This window comes from Bombina bombina, chromosome 3 (genome assembly GCF_027579735.1).
Source record: "Bombina bombina isolate aBomBom1 chromosome 3, aBomBom1.pri, whole genome shotgun sequence".
NCBI lineage: Eukaryota > Metazoa > Chordata > Amphibia > Anura > Bombinatoridae > Bombina > Bombina bombina.
The window spans coordinates 375848047-375872301 of NC_069501.1; positions in this window are offsets into that span (position 1 = coordinate 375848047).

The window sequence follows — 24255 nt, forward strand, 5'->3', positions numbered from 1 at the left end:
AATTTTTACATTTAAAATAATGTTACACCAGATATGAGTGGTGGGGGTGGCATAGAGCAATTAATAACAGTATATGCTGTGTGCCTGGGAGACCCAGGCCTGATGGAAAATGAAATTAGATTACACTAACAAACTAATATAAATTTGTTTTTTTCTAAATTTACAATAATGAGTGGTGGCACAGAGGAATTAATCACAAAATTAGATTAAACTTGCAATTAGCAAACTAATGTAAAAGTTTTTTTTTTTTAAATTTAAAATAATGTTACACCAGATATGAGTGGTGGCAGTGAGCAAGTTGGCACAATATATGCTGTGAGGCTCACACACAGGCTGGTGGCAGGCAGGCAAATGCCAAAAAAAAAACGACTGGAGTTCTAGCCCTATGCAAAAAAAAAAAAAAAGACTGAAAAAAAAAGAAAAAAAAAAGACTGATGTAGCCCTAAAAAGGGCTTTTTGGGGTGCTGTCCTTACAGCAGAGATCAGATGAGTCCTCCAGGACTGTAGTGGAGACTGAATACACTAGCCTAGCTATCAATTTCCCATTAAAATCTGGAGCTTCAACACTAAACCTCTTCTCTATTCAAAAGCTGCATCACAATGATTCTAAAATGGCTGCTGCCCGTGACCTGGGAGGGTCTGGAAGTGAGTGTCTGCTGCTGATTGGCTGTAATGTGTCTGCAGACTGTGAGATACAGGGTCAAAGTTTCCTCAATGATGACAAATAGGGGGCGGATCGAACATAGCATATGTTCACCTGCGGCGGCGAACGCGAACAACCTATGTTCGCCGGGAACTGTTCTCCGGCGAACAGTTCGGGACATCACTAATCCCTAGTAAGCACATCAGCACTGGAAAGCAGTGAAAGCTAGATTTTAGAGGGAAGCAGGGAATAACCTCAATATTATGCTTATAAATTGAATGTTAATGTCCCTTTAAGATAATACTTATCTCTACAATGTTTTTAGGGATCAGAGTTTGTGTATTATAATCATTCTGAGCTGTACAATTTCTCCTGGTCACCTAAACTGACTATAAGGTACAATGTTTCCTTCTAAAATGATGATTGCTACAATAGTTAAAAAAAAATCTTCTTTCTTAAAGGGACAGTCTAGTATAAAGTAAACTTTCATTATTCAGATAGGACTTTTAATTTTAATCAACTTTCCAATTTACTTTTATCATCAAATTTGCTTTTTTCTCTTGGTATTCTTAGTTTAAACTAAACATAGGTAGGCTCATATGCTAATTTCTAAGCCTTTGAGGGCAGCCTCTTATCACATGCTTTTTAAATCTCTTTTCAACACAAAGAGACAGAAAGTACACGTGGGCCATATAGATAACACAGTGTTCAGGCGCAGGGAGTTATTTAAGATCTAGCACAATACAATGCTAAATTTAAGACAATAGATAATAAACAGTCACAGTCATGTGATCAGGGGGCTGGAAGAAGGTTCCTAGATACAAGGTAATCACAGAGGTAAAAAGTACATTAATATAACTGTGTTGGTTATGCAAAACTGGGGAATGGGTAATAAAGGGATTATCTATCTTTTAAAACAATAACAATTCTATGGTAGACTGTCCCTTTAAAGGGACACTGAACCCAAATTCTTTCTATCGTGATTCAGATAGAACATTGAATTTTAAGCAACTTTCTAATTTACTCCTATTATAATTCTTTTCATTCTCTTGGTATCTTTATTAAAAATGCAAGAATGTAAGTTTAGATGCCGGCCCATTTTTGGTGAACACACTGGGCTCCATGTACGAAGCAGCGAAAGCTGCTCCGGAGCCTTTACGGGGCAGGTTCGTATATGCAAGCCTGCTTCCCGCAATGTAAGAAGCAGCGGTCATTAGACCTTCCTACACCCTACGCCACCTCTTAGGTGGCAAGGCAAAATCATTGAGAGCACGCTCGCTATCAGTGATTGACAGCCCCTTCGGTCGCGCGATTGAAGGGGCGGGCATTACACACTCCCATGAGTGTGTAATGATACATACGGGCAAGCAGATCCGCTGCCCGTGTGTATCGAAGGCGGACGGACAGCTTCACGAGTTGTGAAGCTGTCCGCCCGCCATTTAGTACATGAAGCCCTCTGTGTTGTTCTTGCTGATTGGTGGGTAAATTCACCTACCAATAAACAAGTGCTTTCTATGGTTCTGAACCCAGAAAATAGCTTAGATGCCTTCTTTTTCAAATAAAGAAAGCAAGAGAACAAAGAAAAATGGATAATAGGAGTAAATTAGAAAGTTGTTTAAAATTGCATGCTCTATCTGAACCACGAAAGAATTGTTTTTGGGTTCAGTGTCCCTTTAAATAAAAGGTTCTCAGATCATTTTATGCAAGACAAATAAGTATATCTCATCCCAATAGCATTCAACTCATTCTCAAAGTTTTAAGCAGAATATTTGTCACCTTTCCAAATAAGAAAAAAAAAATAACCCAATGTAGTGGTTATGGAACAAAAACATTCATACAAAATCTATTAATATTTTTATTAGTGATCAGTTTTCCCAGAGGTTTGCAATGCTTTTCTATTAAATTAATAGTTATAGCTATGCTTGGTTTCACTGGCAGGCGTCTATCTCTCTCTCTCTCTTTCTTATGTAAAATACCAGCACAAATCTTGTTTATTATGACTTGACATAGCCCATAATCAATTAACTTAATTACTTGTTAATAGAAGTTCATTGTTGGATTACATGATAAAATCCTATAGTAGTTTGTGCCATTTGAAATCCTATTAGCCTCCTAGAAATAATCAATATGGTCCTTACGACACCACCCATGCCGTATCCGCTTTTTGTATAGGAAGGACTGAAATATCAATCAAAGCTGATATTACTCTTCTCATTACAATTTAGATTAATGCAAATATAGATCCTGATATGAATAGATTCTAGATCCTTAATGACCAAAATTTGAAATAAATCAATATATGAATTGTGTCTTTTAGATTGTTAGATGAATGGAAATCTGTATGTATACAACCATCAAACATCATCAAACAGATGTTGTGCTAATTCAACAGGCTCATTAAGCATTGATATTGTCACTCTCACTCAATATAGTCATTAGTTATATTCTCAAGTCGTCTTTCTGCATAATATCATTGAAAATGTTTTTCTAATCTATTAAGATCTACAACAAATTTAAAAACGTTAATGTGTTTTAATGTGACTAAACACAGGTCCCTTGCCCAACACATTAATCTTATCATTAGACTAATTCTAGAGAGATTTAAATGACCTACCTTTAATTTCTCCTCTTTAAAGGGACAGTAAAGTCATAATAAAACGTTCATGATTTAAACAGAGCACACAATTTTAAACAACTTCCCAGTTTACTTCTATTATTTAATTTGCTTGCTTCTCATGTTATTCTTTGCTGAAAGGTTTATCTAGGAAAGCTCAGGAGCAGCAAAGAACTTAGGTTCTAGCTGCTGATTGGTGGCTGCATATATATATATATATATATACAGATTGTCATTGGCTCACCCATGTGTTAAGTTAGAAACCAGTAGTGCATTGCTGCTCAACAAATGATACCAAGAGAATGAAGCAAATTTGATAATAGAGTAGAAGTAAATTGAAAAGTTGTTTATAATTGTATGTTCTACCTAAATCATGGTGTATGCCTTTCTGTGCTCCTTTGTTTGTATATTTTTGTCCACAAGATCTTTTTGGAGAAATGTTCATTGCTTGATAAAGAACTTTTCCAAAGGGGAGGTGGGTAGGTATTGTAATCCTTGCCCCCCCCCCTCCCCCCAAATAGAAGATGGTTGATGGAATCTCTTCTTCTGCTTCACATTCAGCTTTGCTTAATAGACAAGGCTTGAAATGTATAAACCATATTCTCTCTTTGAGGTTTAACATTAATATCCATGTTATTAAATTTATGAGAATTAAAAAGATCAATTTGTATCACAGATGTTATGTAATTACATACTTTCTTTTGGAAAAAACCCTGTTTCATTCATTTAATAATTGTACCTCAAATTGTATATTTTATTGATAACTGTTGTTCATTTAAGGGACATGAAACCGAACATTTTTGTTTCAAATTTCAGATAGACCACTGGTTTTTAAACCTGTCCTCAAACCTCCCTAAAAGGTCACATTTTATGTGAATTTGGAGCACAGGTGAAATAATCAGCTGATTAATAAACATTGCTATTTTACCTACTTACATACAAGTTAATCCAGAAAACCTGGCCTGTTGGGGAGGCCTGATGACAGGTTTAAAAACCAATGAGATAGACCATACAGTTTTAAACAACTTTCCAATTAACTTCTATTATTAAATTGTATTTTTTTTCTAGGCATCCTTTGCTGAATAGCAGAAAGGTAAGGTCAGGAGTGTGCACGTGTCTGCAGCAAGAATGCTATACATTAGCAAGACCACTAGAGGGTAGCACTTTGAACTGTCATGTAGTGCTCCAGACATGAGCACACTATGGGGCCGATTTATCATATGTCAGGCAAACATGATGTGGATCATGTCCGCCCGACATTGCTGAATGCCGACACCATACGCTGTCGGTATTTAGCATTGAACAAGCAGTTCTAGTGAACTGCGTGTGCAATGCTGCCCCCTGCAGATTCACGGCCAATCGGGGTGTATTCAATCGGGCTGATTCCTGTTCGCCGCCTCAGAGGTGTGGACCAGTTAAGGAGCAGTGGTCTTAAGACCGCTGCTTCTTAACTGCTGTTCCCGGCGAGCCTGAAGGCTCGCGCGGAAACAGCTGCATTGGGGCCGATTGACCGCTTGGTAAATCGGCCCCTATCAACCTAGGAATCTCTTCAACAAAGAATAACATGCAAATTAAGGAAATTTGATAATAGAAGTAAATTGGAAACTTTTTAAAATGTTATCTTCTGTCTAAATCATGAAAGAAAATGTTTAGGTTTCAGGACTAGTATTTTCATCTCTTTTGAAAAGAAAATACTGCGAGTGATTTAAGACTTAAATTAATATTATACAGGTTTTACAGTGTGCCGACTTTAGATTCCCTGTGAATATGGCTCTATGTTATAATAGTTATAATTAGTTAAGTTAAAAATCTTACTTTTCTTACAGTAAATATTACCTTACTAGAGAGAGAGAAAGAGAGAATTTACATTATTCAACAGCATTATTTTTACTATTGTGCAGATACACAAAATTAACAGTTAGCTCACAGACTGCAAGTGCACTTCATTTATTTATAATTAGGAGGTTATCTAATGCCATTACAAGTAATAGACGCTTGTGACACTCTAGTAAAAATTAAACTTTCATTATTCAGATAGAGTATGCAATTTTAAACAACTTTCCAATTTACTTCCATTAACAAAATGTGCACAGAATTCACAGACATGTTCATGTACATATATGCATTTGTGATTCGCTGATGGCTGTCACATGATACAGGGGGAGTGGAGATAGATATAACTTTGAAATTTGTCAGAAAAAAATCTACTACTCATTTGAAGTTCAGACTAAGTGCTGCAAGGCGGCAATATATTCAAAAGGGATCCATTGCGATGTTGAGAAAGCCGGCAAAATATTAAAACGTTCTGACATTACTCTTTAAAGGCTGCATCACAGAGGGGCATTTTACTATACATCACAATAAGTGGAGATCCTGGCAAAATATTACAAGCAGCATTGGCGCCGACATTGGTGATGTAAAGTAAATGTTCCCTTTTGAATATATAGTACACAACCTAATACAGGTAGCCCTCAGTTTACGCCGGGGGTTAGGTTCCAGGAGGAATGGTTTTAAATCGAAACTGTTGTAAATTGAAACCCAGTTTATAATGTAAGTCAATGGGAAGTGAGGGAGTTAGGTTTCAGTCCCCTCTCAAAATTGTCATAAGTAACACCTAATACATTATTTTTAAAGCTTTGAAATTAAGACTTTAAATGCTAAACAGCATTATAAACCTAATAATATAGATTGTATCAGCATCAAACTAAGTTTAATGAACAAAAACATTTGCTAATCACCTAATAAAATAATTACACAACAGACTGCATCATCATCAAACTAAGTTTAATAGACAAAAACATTTTTTTACTTGCATTTTTCTGCAAACAGTTCTTTGCATTGTTAGCATGTTAGATAATATTGGGTCTGCACCTATTCTATGCATTTCAATCTGCAGTGATCAATTGAGGCACCCTCACCTCAAGCAGCTGGACAGGAAGATAATAGGGAAGTGGCTGCTAGAGCTTGTTGCTCGATAGGTCTGGTCTGCTCTGTGTACACAGATCAATTTGAGTCTGCTAAGTTGCATTACTTTGCTGCAATACAAGCGGACAGCTCCACCTACTGGCTATTTTAATTAGTGCACTGTTTTCCAATGCTTTTCAATAGTGAGATGAATGAAAAAAAAAGTTGTTATTCTGAAACGGCGCAAATTGAACCGGCGTAAACCAAGGGCCACCTGGAACTATAGCCATTGTACCTCTAAACTGACATAAACCACCACTGCAAACTAACCCTGAACTAACTAACCCCTAAACAGCCAATAGCCCTCTTTAATAAACTTCCTAACCTATATACCGTCAATAGCCCACAGCAATAAACTTCCTAACCTATTAACTCCTAAACAGCCAATAGCCCTCCTCAATAAACTTCCTAACCTATAAACCCCTATACCGCCAATAGCCCACACCAATAAACTTCCTATCCTCTTAACATCTATACTTTTAATAGCCCACTGCAATAAACTTCCAAACCTATTAACCCTTATACCACCAATAGCCCATAGTTTTGTTTTTGCTGCTGTTTTGTTTGGGCAGCAAAAGAGCTAAATTTCCTTCTAAGGGCGATGCCCAGCCAAATGCCCTTTTCAGGGCAATCCTTAGAGAAGTTGTTTTAGATAGTAATTTTGGGGGGTTTGTGGGGTTGTTTGCATTGTAGGTCGGTTTGGGTTTTTTAAAAGAAAAAGAAATTATTCACTTTAGAGCAATGCCCTACAAAAAGTCCTTCTAGGGGATATTGTTATAGTTTTGTTTGGTGGTAGTATAGGTATTTTTGGGGGGTGTTTTAGAGGGGCTTTAGTTTTAGAATAGGCATAACTGTGGGTTTGTTATTTCTGCTAGTGTTTTTTATTTTTTGCAATGTTAGTTTATTTTTTATTTTTGAGTAGTATAGTGTAGGGGTAGCATTGGTGGATTGTTGTGGTGTAGGGGTTAATAGGTTAGGGGGCTGTTTGAGTTGTGTGTTGGGGTGGTTAGGTCTTTAGGTTATGTCAGATTAGGGGTTAATAGTGTAGTTTGCACAAGGGGTTAACATTTATTTTAACATTGCATTATTATAATGTTTAAATGATATGCATTATCGTGTATAACACATATTATTTTAACTATTGTATCCAATTTAAAATGTAGTTATTTAAGTTATATATTTATGTTTAAAATGTTAAAATGAACCATCAAAAATAACTGCATTTTAAATTAGATATAATACTTAAAATAATATGCATTATACATGACAATGCATATCTTTTTAACATTGTAAAATGTAGCGACATATCTCCTATAGTTATCATAGGAAGATTTTTTTTTATTTTTGTATAATTTATTAGTCAGGTAGATTGCAGACATTACGTAAGTGTAGGCATTCATTGGGAGTTAGCCGGGTGTTCCAGGGGAGGGTAGCTAAGACATGACGTGGACGTTGGCATTGTGTGGGAGTTAGTTGGGTGTTTCAGTGGAGGGCAGCTAACACATTACGTAGGTGTAGGCAGTGTTAGGGAGTTAGCTGGGTGTTCCAGGGGGAGTATAGCTAGAGTATGAGGTCAGTGTAGTTGTTTTGAGGAAGTTAGCAAGGCGTTCCAGGGAAAGAAACTGGTACTTTGATTGTGATACACCAGCAGTGCATTATATTCCAGTCTCTGAAGTACAGGTTGCAAGTAGGGTGTCAGCCATGTTTGTCTCAACACCTTTTCAGTGGCAAAACTTTACAGTATGATGCAGGTAGTGTAGGTGTAGGTTAGAGGTAGGTCACACAGGCATTATTCGAAGTGTTCCAACACAGAAACCGTGTTTGGTTTCAGTGAGCGCACTGTCTGCGCAGTGTAAAAGCACTTCAAATATGCCCCCCCCCCACCCATAGAAATCACCAAGTGGCGATTTTGGTGCTGTTTAGCTGACATAGTGCTACCCATTAAATGGGAGAAACATCACCAATTGCTGGCACTTTGCGGGTCCACCCCCTTTTTTAGAAAATATCAACAGACCGATGGACTGCAAGGCAGACGAGGCCAGAAAGGCAGGTATGTAGATGCTTTAAATATTGGGGGCCTAAGTGATATTGCATTGTCTTTTTATCATGCATTTAGTGATTATGCAAATCTACTGTATTATTTGCTGATCCTTTAAAGAACAGTGTGACTAGAGTACACTACAGAACAGCACAACAGGACCGGCTGTATGCCCCATTGAAGTGAAGTCTGTACAGCATGCATCAACCCACACAGGCATCAATAATTAATTTCAATACATAATTTTTGTAAATGAATGTTCCCGTTGTTTGTCTTCATAATTGAATGATACTTATTAGAGCGACTCTGCCTGCATCTCCAAGTCAGCACTCCATTTATAGTGCAAGAAGACAGATATTCAAAACCCATGTAAGTCAAAACTTGGTTGCCCTTATTTTGCTTGAGAGCTCCATTGTTGGCACTACCAAAAAAGTAATACAACTATATTTTATATAATAATGTTTATTTAAAAGTAAAACAATATAAATAGACAACTATCAGCCCTATTGTTAACATAAATATACAACAAAAGTATTAAAATTGTTTAGAAATTATTTACAAAAATTATGTATTCTATTAAGAAATTTAATAATTATGCATGTGTGGGTTTGCTGTATGTTGTACGGACTCCACCTCAACTGGTCATACGGCTGTCCCGCCCCACTGTTGTATAGTGTACTCTAGTCCGCTATTCTTAAAAATTAATTTAAACCTCAAAAGATCAGCCAATTCAAGGAACTGATATTTATCTGATATTCTTGCAGGTCCAAATAGGATCCATAGGGGGCACTAGATGTCAACTTGATAAAGACAATACTGTGATTTACCTACTGCTTTGTCAAAGATGCAAGCGCACCCATGTCTTTATTAAACATCAATTTCCACCAATCAAAATTCATTTTTAAGTTACAAACTTTTGTTTCCCAATCAATACACAACTCTACGCTCAGCCTGGCCAAACAAGTCTATTTCTCCTCCCTTGTATTATATCACGCATCTAACCCCAGAAAGCTGTTCTCAACCTTTAACTACCTTCTACGTCCGCCTGCACCTCCGCCCACTACCAACCTCACTGTTTAGATTATTGCTGATCACTTTAAAAATAAAATTGACACCACTAAAAAAGATATCTGCAACTCACACCCCTCAAACCCAGCAATCCTACCCACCCCTTCTATTAACAAACTCTATGCTACTTCCCTCCTGTAACAGAGGAAGAAGTCTCTGTACTCCTATCCTTGGCTCATCTCACAACCTGTCCACTTGACCCTATTCCTTCATAGCCTCTTCCCTCTCTCTCTGCTTCACTAAACCCTACCCTAACTCATCTCTTTAACTAATCTCTCACCGCTGGCACATTTCCTGATACATTCAAGCATGCGTCAATCATACCAATCCTAAAAAAGCCCTCGCTTGACCCCTCCACCCCTTCTAACTATCGACCGGTCTCCTTACTTTCCTTTGCTTCAAAATTATTGGAACGACTGGTCTATAATTGGCTAACTCAATATCTCACAACTAACTCCTTACTTGTTCCACTACAATCTGGTTTCCGCCCTAAACACTCAACAGAAACCGCTCTTACTAAAGTAACAAATTACCTGTTTTCAGCTAAAGCAAAAGGCCACTACTGCTTACTAATTCTTCTTGACCTGTCCACTGCCTTTGACACAGTTGACCATCCTCTCCTCCTAAAAATACTACATTCATTTAGCATCCGAGACACAGCCCTCTCCTGGTTTGCCTCATATATCTCAAAACGCTCATTTTCAGTTTCCTTTAAAAACATATCTTGTGATCCTATGCCTCTCTCAGTTGGAGTACCACAAGGCTCTGTCTTGGGTCCCTTGCTTTTCTCTCTCTATACATCCTCTCTTGAAAAACTTATAGCCTCCTTTTTATTCCTGTACCACTTATATGCTGATGATGCCCAAATCTATCTTTCCTCTCCTGATATCTCATTCTCTCCCTCTTTACTCAACCATATTTCCAACTGCCTCTCTGCAATTTCCTCTTGGATGTCTTCCCACTACCTCCAACTCAGTCTGTCCAAAACTGAGCTGCTTCTTATTCGCCCCCTCTTCGAGACATCCAACACCTGACATTTCTCTGATGGTTGGAGACTCTATTCTCAAAAGCTCATCCCAGGTCCGCTGTCTTGGGGTTAAACTTGACTTCAAACTCACATTTTACCCACATATACAAGCACTTACCAAATCCTGCCGGTCACACCTATGCAACATTTCCAGAATTCATCCCTTCCTTACTCAAAAAACTACAAAAATACTTATTCATTCCCTCATTTTGTCACGCATTTATTATTGCAATCTACTTCTAAATGGCCTTCAAAAACACTGCCTCTCCTCCCTCCAATCTATTATGAATGCTTCTGCTAGACTCATCTACCTAAGTTGCCACTCTACATTAGCTTCTCCACTCTGTCAGTCTCTACACTGGCTCCCCATACACTCCAGAATACAATTTAAAGTATTAACCCTAACTTACAAAGCACTCAACAGCTATATTTCCTCTCTCATTGTGAAATATTCCCCATCCCGTCCTCTTCGATCAACCTCTGACCTACGTCTCTCCACTCCTCTTATCTCTACGTCCCACCCCTGTCTCCAAGACTTTGCACGTGCTGTTCCTGTCCTCTGAAACTCTCTACCCCGCTCCATAAGTCTCCAACCTTGTATAGCTTCAGTCGCTCCTTGAAAACCCACTAATTCAGAGAGGCACCATCTCTCCTCCATCTCTCATCCTAACCAAACTAATACATGAACTGCCTGACTCACTGATGCAACTCGTGCTATCTTTATTTAAAAAGCAGGAATGTAAAGTTTAGGAGCCAGCCCATTTTAAGTTCAGCACCCTGGATATTGCTTGCTTATTGGTGGCTACATTTATCCACCAATAAGCAAGCCTAACCCAGGTACTGAACCAAAAATGAGCCGGCTCCTAAAATTTACATTCCTGCTTTTTAACTAAAGATAACATGAGAACGAAGAAAAATTGATAATAGGAGTAAATTACAAAGTTGCTTAAAATTGCATGCTCTATCTGAATCATTAAAGAAAACAAATGGGTTTAGTATCCCTTTAAACAGGCTGTCCAGTAAAATCTTCACAAAAATACTGGACACATAAATCTCAATTTTTTTTTTTTAAAGCCTTTGAGTGTTAGCTCAATGTAAAAGGCCTCCTATGCCTCAATGCATTACAAATGTGAAACATAAAGAAGTGTGGGTCAGTCAAGGGGGTCAAATCACTTACTCTCAGCCAAAGAGGTAACATTTTTTCTTTGTATGTTACTGGCAGTCTATGGGTAAAATGACTGGTTGTGAAAAATATGCATAGTGGGACCAATAGTGGGGGCTAAGGTAGAACTTTTGGGGAGGTCATTGTGTGACTACCTACTAGCATGCCTAATCACCAGCAGATTTCACAGTATTTTTGAGGAAGACAGCTGTCAACCCTACACATAAACCTTTCCACTAAGATGAGATGATCTAAAATGATCCTCCAGTACAGCGAGATCTCTTACAATATTCTAGACAGGCACATTTTGCTATACTTCTCTAAGAGGCGTTCCCTGCATTTCTGTATTTGGAGGAGAGACAAGTCTAGTACAGTATAGCACTTCATGACATGAGAGTTTTGTTACACTTGCACTTTGTGCTGTGTATTTTATATTACTTTATACTTCAGGTTAGGTTATGTTTTTTATACAATTAAGCTTTGCACTTTCTATTTGTAAAGTCATATAAAATACAAAGCACAAAGTGTAAATGCAGCAGGACTCTCAGATCATGCAGTGCTCTTCTGCACTGAGCTTGTCACATACATAAATGCAGGAAAAGCTCCTTTGAGAAGTATAACAAAATCTGGCTTTTTAGAATCGTGTGAGGGATCTCGCAGTACTGGAGGATCATTTTTGATCATCTAGTTTGAATGTAGTGAATAATCATTAAAAAGAACAACTGTCTGTAACCCCAAAACTCAAAGGATTACCTTGTCTTTAAATTGTATTAAATAATCTATCCTTTAAAATTTACAATCATTCACTATCTACACCAAACACAATCCTCTACTCAGCTGTTAATATACTGTACCATAGAATGTAAGACTCAATGTAAAATATCAAGGATGCAGGACCACCGTTTTGTCTACCTATTCCTAACTTTAATTCAGTCATATCTTTCTTCTCCCTCTGTTAACATTCTCCTAATTCTTTGCAGAGCAATAAACATGTGCAAAATTCGCTCCATGGCATATTCAGGGTGATTAGTGCATATAAGGTTTGGATGTACTACAATAATTAACACCATCTGCACCCCCTAGAACTGCCACTGGTCTCACATTCTCTTACTCACACTCCTCTCATTACTAACAAGAAAAATCTGTCCCAAAAGGGCCACAATCCCTAACTATGTACTACATCACCTTATCCCCACACAAGAGCAAATGGGCCATCAAAGAAACATTAAACACTTTGAAATTGTAATAAAAAACGATAAATTGCATATATAAAAAATGCTGCAATTTGCTTACATTACATTATTTATTTTGTTCCCTTGTCCTATAATTCTATTTTTAAATTGTTGTGAGCTTTTCAGTTCCTATTAGAAATGGAAGTGTAGAACACTGTTATATTCCACACAGCCATTGGCTGCACACTCTAATGACCTGTTTATAACTGTCCCTAATTTGCCACAGCAGAGAAGGTAACGTTACAACATAGCAGCTCCCATTGTTTTATAGACACTAAAATGTTACTTATTTTGTCAACATATAAATATCTAATGAAACTTTAAAAAATACATCTATATATTATTCTCAAACTAATCTTTTCTTTAAATGCATCATTCTATCTAGCAGCCATTTAGGGCTAGATTACAAGTGGAGTGCTAAATTATCTCTGACGGCATCAGAACGAGGCTCCCATTGGAGCCTATTGAAGCATGCTCGATCTCTCATTCGCATTGCTGTTAACTTGTAATACCAGATCACATTAGCATGCGTGTGGTATTTAACAGTGGGGCACAAATATCGCTTACTTGAAAGCGATATTTAGCGCTCCACTTGTAATCCGGCCCTTAGTTTTTAAGGCATTTTTAGGCATTTTTGTTGGATCACTTCAAAAGAGATACCCTGTATTTGAATATTATTTCTAACTCTCGTTGCCAATACCTCCACCACCAGTGCTAACAAAAAGGGAGAGAGGGGGCATCCCTGACGCGTTCCATTTCTTATGGGAATGTTTTGTGTGGTTACACCTATGGCTCTCTTCAGTGGGTCTCCTAGTAGACCTAGTGAATATCAATCTTAAATATAAATTAAGTGAGCGCCTAAATTAAAGGCTAAGGTGACGTAGTGAAAATACAGATAGTGGTGTTTATTCGGATAGCATTAAATCAAGATAAACATTGCACTTAAAATGGCAATACAAATACTAAAATCATGAATCCATGAATTAACATACAAACAAAAATAGAAAGCACATTAGTATAAACAACATATATTAGATAAACATATATGTTAAACATGGATATGGTGTTGGTGTACTCTCCTGGGGGATGCCCCTTAATAGTAATACCGTCTAAAGTGCTTATAAGATGAGATCTCACTTGTAATGGTGGTGAACTGAAATTGTGTGTCCCAAATGGTATGTTCATGGTGCCCTTAAATATGAAAGTGTCTAAATAAATTTATTGTGAGAGTCCAGTGCTGGATTTGAAGATGTCCAAAATCCAATGCAGACGAATAGAAGAATCAAATGATGAGGAAAAAATGGTCCACTACTACACTTTGGACACTCATTTTATTATATAACCACATTGAGAATTATTTCAAATTTCTTCAAGTTTTTAAGATTTTTTTATATTTTTTTTAATATATATTTTTAAGATTTTTTTATATTTGTTTGTATTTTTTCACATTTTTTAATTTCTTACGAAGTATTCATTTTTTCACACCCACTTTTCGATTTTCTCAATATCTCCAATTTTTTTCCTCATCATTTGATTCACCTTAGATGGTATTTCTCTTAAGGGCCGTCCCCCAGGAGAGTACACCAACACAATATCTATTTTTAACATATATGTTTATCTAATATATGCTGTTTATACTAATGTGCTTTCTATTTTCGTTTGTATGTTAATTCATGGTTCCATGATTTTAGTACTTTTATTGCCATTTTAAGTGCAATTTTTATCTGGATTTAATGCTATCCGAATAAACACCACTATCTGTATTTTCACTACGTCACCTTAGCCTTTCATTTAGGCGTTCACTTCATTTATATTTAAGGAGGGAAGTTAGACTTGTGAGAGATAGTCAGTAATTAATTTAAGCTTAGTGTTTGAATTTGAAGTTGGGAGGTTATAAAGGGAGGAGTAGTATTTCGCAAACTGATTAACTATATCTATATTAGTAGTGTGTGAGGACCCAGAAGAATCCACAATTTTAGCAATAATTATATCTTTTCTTTTTGAGGGATCTGGCCAATAGGCGTCCTGCTTTATTGCTTTCAATAAAAAAAAAATGATTTTGTTGTGAGTGCCCGTAAGTGTGCATTTTTAACCACGTTTTGATTGAGGGCTTCTCTTGTTTGTTGTGACTTTAATAAGAGTTGCTGGTATTGAGGGTTTTGTTTTAGCGCTTTTTCACTATCATGAAAGTCTGAAGTTAGTGATAAGTGTACCACATTTTGTTTACGTTATTTGTGTGTGTGACTCATTATCAACCCTTATATAACATTTATATGCTTCCCAATTGTTAGTTGTCGAGGTAGCGGTAGAATCATTGAAACTAAAGAACTCCAATGTTTTTTCCCCCACTATATCTGTGGTTATTAATGGATCAGAAAATATTTGATTGTTAAGTTTCCAAAGCAGTTGATATTGTGGTTTTGAAGACCACGTGAAAGTGGAACTGACCATGCTGTGATCAGACCATGTAGTGTGGTATAGTCTGGAATCTATTAAAGTAGTCAGTGTGTTTTGATCGCAAAAAATGTAGTCCAAACGTGTATAGGAGTGTTGTGGGTTGGAAAAGAATGTCAAATTGGGATGTGTTATTCTCCAAGTGTCAAAGAAGGGTATTGTTCGAATTGCTTGCCAGTTGGCTTTTATTTGGTTTTTCCGGATATAGGATTTGCCTGTGGATGTGTCTAGTACTGGGTTAATAGGAAAGTTAAAGTCTCCTCCTAATAATATTGGGCCTTTGGAGACATCTATAAGTTGATTAATGACTTTACGAAAGAAGGGAGTGGAGGGGCAGATGGGAGCATATATATTGGCCAGAGTTACAGGTCTACCGTAGTATAGCCCCACTAAGATCAGTATTCTACCCTCCCAATCCTGGTATTTTTGTAGGAGTTTGAAAGATGTTCCCTGACTAAATGAAATACACACCCTGTTGTGTTTTGTTGGGCCAGAGTTCAGAAAGTGTAGGTCCTAGTAATAATGACATAAAGCAGGTTCACTATTTTTACTGAAATGTGTTTCCTGAATCATTATCTATTTGCTTTTTATAAAATGTCATGAAACGCTATTGAACGCTTTGTGGGGATAGAAAGTCCTTTACGGTTTGTGTAGCTACTCTAAAGTAGTTAACTAGAGAATGAGAAGCCATGAATGCCTGGAAGAGGTTATATATTGTAGATGCGATTAGATAAGACTAATAAGATTTGCAAATATTGTAGCTGAAATATTTTCTGTACTTAGGTTAAGCACCCTTCGGAATTAAATTAAAAAAATGAAAGTTAAAACTGGAGGGTTTTGGGAGAAAGGGTTTAGAATAAGGAACGGAAATAGGGGAAAGGAGATAGAAGAGGTATGCAAAAAGGGAGGAGATTCAAAGTTTAGAACTACTGTTGTAGGCTAAGGCTATATGTACGTTTATAACATCCTTTTTAAAGGAAGTGTTGCAGACATGTACACTAATATACTTATCAACAAATGAGAAAGAAATGACAGAGGAATACACTATCAAATGAAAGACATGGAATAAAGCACTCTTTTCATCAATTTTGTATAGCTAAAGAATTTTATTTGTAATCCCAATTAAATATGGGATAGTAATTACAAAAATAATATTAGAGACATTTTCCCACAGAAATAAACCTTACACCAAAAGCAATACAAAAAAAATCAATAATGAAAAAATATGTATTATTTAAACAATGAAATGTTAAAAAGTAAAGAAAAAAGTGACGTCACTGGGAGGTCATAATTAAAGGGGATGCAAGGGACCTGCAACACTTGTCCAGAGGGCAGCCCCAACTACATTAGAGGGTTTTTTTGGTGTAAGGTTTATTTCTGTGGGAAAATGTCTCTAATATTATTTTCATAATTACTATCTCATTTTTAATTGGGATTACAAATAAAATTCTTTGGCTATATAAAATTGATGTAAAGAGTGCTTGATTCCTTGTCTTTCATTTGATAGTGTATTCCACTGTCATTTCTTTCTCATTTTTTGATAAGTGAGATAGAAGAGGTACCTGATAGACTTGAGTCTGACAAGTAAATGCGGAAAGAGAGGAAAAGAAGAAAGGAGGAACAATAGGGGTAAGTACGGCTCAACGGAGCCCACTCAAACAGGCATGTAAGAAGTTAATAACGTATAGATATATGACGTTTATAATAGCAAAATATTGTGCAACAAATTTCACAACATATTTAACAAATTGAATCTAGACAGGTTTAAACTAGAATAGAAAAATAGTCCATTCTGTAACATTAAATATGACCCATTAGCACCAAATGTCAGTATTAGAATTAAACAGTAATACATATTATTGTTGTATTAGAACAAACAATAATTATTCTATAACATTAGGTATGACTTAATAGGGAGATCCAATATCTCTAGAGTCCATAACCTGAATGGAAGGAAGTCTGCAGGTATAAAAGACAATGTGAATGGTGTTATTACAGCTCCACACTTCCTAACTCAGAGGAACACGAACAATACTACCATGTTTCAAGAAGTGTCCAGAGGGTTAGATAGTTCAATACATTGTTTCTTCTTGTTCTGTGTCCTGACTATTTCAGACCACAGCCTCCTCTGGTTTAGGTGGTATAGGTGCGTCCTTTGTTGAAGAGATAGTCGGTATTTCTGGAAGAGGTATGTCCAATTGTTTGCAAAAGTTAATCACATTGGCTGGATTAGAACATTTATAATGTTTCCCATTCTTAATGATTTGCAGAAAGACAGGGAAATCCCATCTATAAGATATTTTTAGGGATCGTAGATGAGTAGTGAGGGAGGCATATTTTTTTCTCATTTGAAGCATTCTTGCAGAAAGATCTTGGAATATTTGAATTTTAGCACTCATGTAGGAGAAGGTAGGTTGTGCTCTTGCTAACTGAAATATTTTCTCTTTATCTCTGTAGCTTTGGAAGCACACAACAATGTCTCTAAGAGTTTGGTTATCACTTGGCTTAGGTCGCAGATAGTGGTGAGTTCTTTCAAGAGGTATTACCTCTGTTACACGTTGGTTGGCAATAGCTAATGATTGGAACAGATTTTGCAGGTGTTCATGAATATCTTCACCTTTCACTGACTCAGGAACGCAGCGGATGCGGCGATTGTTCCTCCGGGCTCTATTTTTGATATCGTCAAATTAGTTTTCCAGATCCGTGATCTGTATTTGCTGAGTTTCAATTGAATGAGACATATTAGACATTTCTTTGACCAATTCTTCTCTATCATCATCCAATGTTTCAACTCGAAAACCCAGTTAATTTATATCTTTTTTCAATTCTGCACATTCATTCTTAATGAAGGATTTGACTTGGTTTTTGAGGGCTTCCATGGCCTTCAGAGTTACAGGGCCATCTTCAGTTTGTGTTAATAAGCTTGGGGAAGTCAGTGGCACTTGGAAAGTATCAGGGTTGTCTGATAGATATTCTTCCTCACTATATATTTGAGGGGTAACTGCTTATTTTCTTCCTGTCAGTGCTCTTAAAGAAAGTGTTCACTGTGTTAGGAATATTACTGGGTTTTAGATTTTTGTCTGCTTTAGAATTCCTGCGTAGCGTCATCTTGAGATATGTGTCCTCGTGGACGTGGAGATTAAGGTAACAGTATTACTATGGACTAAGTCAAAGTCCTTAGTTGGAAAGGAAAATTCTGGAATGTAGCCCAGAAGAATAAGCTGAACAATATAGGTAGTATATTTCTTTTATGAGTTTGTAGAAAGCTTTTAGGTGAGCCTACACAACAAATATCAGTCACCTAGATTACGAGTCTTGCGTTAGGGTTAAAAAGCAGTGATGAGAGGTCCCAACGCTGCTATTTAACGCCCGCTGGTATTACGAGTCTTGCAGGTACAGGTGTACCGTTCACTTTTTTGGCCAGACTCGGATATACCGAAAATCCACTTACGTCAATTGCGTATCCTCTTTTTTCAATGGGACTTGCATAGCGCCGGTATTACGAGCCAAAAAGTGAGCGGTAGACCCTCTCCTGTCAAGCCTGGTACCGCATTTTAAAGTCAGTAGTTAAGAGTTTTACACTACAACGCTGTAGCATAAAACTCTTAACTAAAGTGCTAAAAAGTACACTAACACCCATAAACTACCTATTAACCCCTAAACTGAGGCCCCCCACATCGCAAACACTAAAATAAATGTTTTAACCCCTAATCTGCCGAACCGGACATTGCCGCCACTATAATAAACATATTAACCCCTAAACCGCCGCACTCCCGCATCGCAAACACTAGTTAAATATTATTAACCCCTAATCTACCGGCCCTAATATCGCCGACACCTACCTACATTTATTAACCCCTAATCTGCCGCCCCCAACGTCGCTGCCACTATATTAAATTATTAACCCCTAAACCTAAGTCTAACCCTAACCTTAACACCCCCTAACTTAAATATAATTACAATAAATCAAAATAAAATTACTACAATTCACTAAATTATTCCTATTTAAAACTAAATACTTACCTATAAAATAAACCCTACGATAGCTACAATATAACTAATAGTTACATTGTAGCTAGCTTAGGGTTTATTTTTATTTTACAGGCAACTTTGTATTTATTTTAACTAGGTACAATAGCTATTAAATAGTTATTAACTATTTGATAACTACCTAGTTAAAATAAAGACAAATTGACCTGTAAAATAAAACCTAACCTAAGTTACAATTACACCTAACACTACACTATAATTAAATTAGGCCTAGATTTGGAGTTTTGTCGGTAACGACCCGGGTAGCTAACGCTGGCTTTTTTCTGGCCGCACCATAAAAATAACTCTGGTATTGAGAGTCCACAAAAAGGCTGCGTTAGGCTCCAAAAAAGGAGTGTAGAGCATTTTTAACGCAGCTTCAACTCTCAATACCAGAGTTGCTTACGCAAGCGGCCAGCCTCAAAAACATGCTCATGCACGATTCCCCCATAGGAAACAATGGGGCTGTTTGAGCTGAAAAAAAACCTAACACCTGCAAAAAAGCCGCGTTCAGCTCTTAACGCAGCCCCATTGTTTGCTATGGGGAAACACTTCCTACGTCTGCACCTAACACCCTAACATGTACCCCGAGTCTAAACACCCCTAGCCTTACACTTATTAACCCCTAATCTGCCGCCCCCGCTATCGCTGACCCCTGCATATTATTTTTAACCCCTAATCTGCCGCTCCGTAAACCGCCGCTACTTACATTATCCTTATGTACCCCTAATCTGCTGCCCCTAACACCGCCGACCCCTATATTATATTTATTAACCCCTAATCTGCCCCCCACAACGTCGCCTCCACCTGCCTACACTTATTAACCCCTAATCTGCCGAGCGGACCTGATCGCTACTATAATAAAGTTATTAACCCCTAATCCGCCTCACTAACCCTATAATAAATAGTATTAACCCCTAATCTGCCCTCCCTAACATCGCCGACACCTAACTTCAATCATTAACCCCTAATCTGCTGACCGGAGCTCACCGCTACTATAATAAATGTATTAACCCCTAAAGCTAAGTCTAACCCTAACACTAACACCCCCTAAATTAAATATAATTTTTAGCTAACGAAATTAATTAACTCTTATTAAATAAATTATTCCTATTTAAAGCTAAATACTTACCTGTAAAATAAATCCTAATATAGCTACAATATAAATTATAATTACATTGTAGCTATTTTAGGATTAATATTTATTTTACAGGCAACTTTGTAATTATTTTAACCAGGTACAATAGCTATTAAATAGTTAAGAACTATTTAATAGTTACCTAGTTAAAATAATAACAAAATTACCTGTAAAATAAATCCTAACCTAAGTTACAATTAAACCTAACACTATACTATCATTAAATTAATTAAATAAAATACCTACAATTACCTACAATTAAACCTAACACTACTCTATCAATAAATAAATTAAATACAATTCCTACAAATAACTACAATGAAATAAACTAACTAAAGTACAAAAAATAAAAAAGAACTAAGTTACAAAAAATAAAAAAATATTTACAAACATAAGAAAAATATTACAACAATTTTAAACTAATTACACCTACTCTAAGCCCCCTAATAAAATAACAAAGACCCCAAAAATAACAAAATGCCTTACCCTATTCTAAATTACTACATTTCAAAGCTCTTTTACCTTACCAGCCCTGAACAGGGCCCTTTGCGGGGCATGCCCCAAGAAATTCAGCTCTTTTGCCTGTAAAAAAAAACATACAATACCCCCCCCCAACATTACAACCCACCACCCACATACCCCTAATCTAACCCAAACCCCCCTTAAATAAACCTAACACTAAGCCCCTGAAGATCTTCCTACCTTGTCTTCACCCTACCAGGTTCACCGATCCGTCCTGAAGAGCTCCTCCGATGTCCTGATCCAAGCCCAAGCGGGGGGGCTGAAGAGGTCCATGATCCGGCTGAAGTCTTCATCCAAGCGGGAGCTGAAGAGGTCCATGATCCGGCTGAAGTCTTCATCCAAGCGGGAGCTGAAGAGGTCCATGATCCGGATGAAGTCTTCTATCAACGGTATCTTCAATCTTCTTTCTTCCGGATCCATCTTGCAGACCTCCGACACGGAACATCCTCTTCTCCCGACGCCTACTAGCCGAATGACGGTTCCTTTAAGGGACGTCATCCAAGATGGCATCCCTCGAATTTCGATTGGCTGATAGCATTCTATCAGCCAATCGGAATTAAGGTAGGAATATTCTGATTGGCTGATGGAATCAGCCAATCAGAATCAAGTTCAATCCGATTGGCTGATTCGATCGGCCAATCAGATTGAGCTTGCATTCTATTGGCTGTTCCGATCAGCCAATAGAATGCGAGCTCAATCTGATTGGCTGATTGGATCAGCCAATCAGATTGATCTTGATTCTGATTGGCTGATTCCATCTCCCGACGCCTACTAGCCGAATGACTGTTCCTTTAAGGGACGTCATCCAAGATGGCGTCCCTCGAATTCCGATTGGCTGATAGGATTCTATCAGCCAATCAGAATTAAGGTAGGAATATTCTGATTGGCTGATGGAATCAGCCAATCAGAATCAAGTTCAATCCGATTGGCTGATTCGATCGGCCAATCAGATTGAGCTTGCATTCTATTGGCTGTTCCGATCAGCCAATAGAATGTGAGCTCAATCTGATTGGCTGATTGGATCAGCCAATCGGATTGATCTTGATTCTGATTGGCTGATTCCATCAGCCAATCAGAATATTCCTACCTTAATTCCGATTGGCTGATAGAATCCAATCAGCCAATCGGAATTCGAGGGACGCTATCTTGGATGACGTCCCTTAAAGGAACCGTCATTCGGCTAGTAGGCGTTGGGAGAAGAGGATGTTCCGCGTTGGAGGTCTGTAAGATGGATCCGGAAGAAAGAAGATTGAAGATGCCGTTGATAGAAGACTTCATCCGGATCATGGACCTCTTCAGCTCCCGCTTGGATGAAGACTTCAGCCGGATCATGAACCTCTTCAGCTCCCGCTTGGATGAAGACTTCAGCCGGATCATGGACCTCTTCAGCCCCCCGCTTGGGCTTGGATCAGGACATCGGAGGAGCTCTTCAGGACGGGTGAACCTGGTAGGGTGAAGACAAGGTAGGAAGATCTTCAGGGGCTTAGTGTTAGGTTTATTTAAGGGGGGTTTGGGTTAGATTAGGGGTATGTGGGTGGTGGGTTGTAATGTTGGGGGGGGGGGTATTGTATGTTTTTTTTTACAGGCAAAAGAGCTGAATTTCTTGGGGCATGCCCCGCAAAGGGCCCTGTTCAGGGCTGGTAAGGTAAAAGAGCTTTGAAATGTAGTAATTTAGAATAGGGTAGGGCATTTTGTTATTTTGGGGGTCTTTGTTATTTTATTAGGGGGCTTAGAGTAGGTGTAATTAGTTTAAAATTGTTGTAATATTTTTCTTATGTTTGTAAATATTTTTTTATTTTTTGTAACTTAGTTCTTTTTTATTTTTTGTACTTTAGTTAGTTTATTTCATTGTAGTTATTTGTAGGAATTGTATTAAATTTATTTATTGATAGTGTAGTGTTAGGTTTAATTGTAGGTAATTGTAGGTATTTTATTTAATTAATTTAATGATAGTATAATGTTAGGTTTAATTGTAACTTAGGTTAGGATTTATTTTCCAGGTAATTTTGTTATTATTTTAACTAGGTAACTATTAAATAGTTCTTAACTATTTAATAGCTATTGTACCTGGTTAAAATAATTACAAAGTTGCCTGTAAAATAAATATTAATCCTAAAAAAGCTACAATGTAATTATAATTTATATTGTAGCTATATTAGGATTTATTTTAAAGGTAAGTATTTAGCTTTAAATAGGAATAATTTATTTAATAAGAGTTAATTAATTTCGTTAGATAAAAATTATATTTAACTTAGGGGGGTGTTAGGGTTAGACTTAGCTTTAGGGGTTAATACATTTATTATAGTAGCGGTGAGCTCTGGTCGTCAGATTAGGGGTTAATGTTTGAAGTTAGGTGTCGGCGATGTTAGGGAGGGCAGATTAGGGGTTAATACTATTTATTATAGGGTTAGTGATGCGGATTAGGGGTTAATAACTTTATAATAGTAGCGGTGCGGTCCGCTCGGCAGATCAGGGGTTAATAAGTGTAGGCAGGTGGAGGCGACGTTGTGGGGGGCAGATTAGGGGTTAATAAATATAATATAGGGGTCGGCGGTGTTAGGGGCAGCAGATTAGGGGTACATAGCTATAATGTAGGTGGCGGCGCTTTGCGGTCGGCAGATTAGGGGTTAATTATTGTAGGTAGCTGGCGGCGATGTTGTGGGGGGCAGGTTAGGGGTTAATAAATATAATACAGGGGTCGGCGGTGTTAGGGGCAGCAGATTAGGGGTACATAAGTATAACGTAGATGGCGGTCGGCAGATTAGGGGTTAAAAAAATTTATTCGAGTGGCGGCGATGTGGGGGGGCCTCACTTTAGGGGTACATAGGTAGTTTATGGGTGTTAGTGTACTTTAGAGTACAGTAGTTAAGAGCTTTATGAACCGGCGTTAGCCAAGAAAGCTCTTAACTACTGACTTTTTTCCTGCGGCTGGAGTTTTGTCGTTAGAATTCTAACGCTCACTTCAGCCACGACTCTAAATACCGGAGTTAGAAAGATCCCATTGAAAAGATAGGATACGCAATTTACGTAAGGGGATCTGCGGTATGGAAAAGTCGCGGCTGAAAAGTGAGCGTTAGACCCTATTTTGAGTGACTCCAAATACCGGAGTTAGCCTAAAACCAGCGTTAGGAGCCTCTAACGCTGGTTTTCATGGCTAACGCCAAACTCCAAATCTAGGCCTTAACTACCTAAACTAAATAGAATTAATTACAATTAAATAAAATTATCTAAAGTATGAAAAAAAACACTTAATAAAATAATTACAAGATTTTGAAACTAATTACACCTAATCTAATCCCCCTAACAAAATAAAAAATAAAAAAAAAAAAGCCCTACCCTACACTAAATTACAAATAGCCCTTAA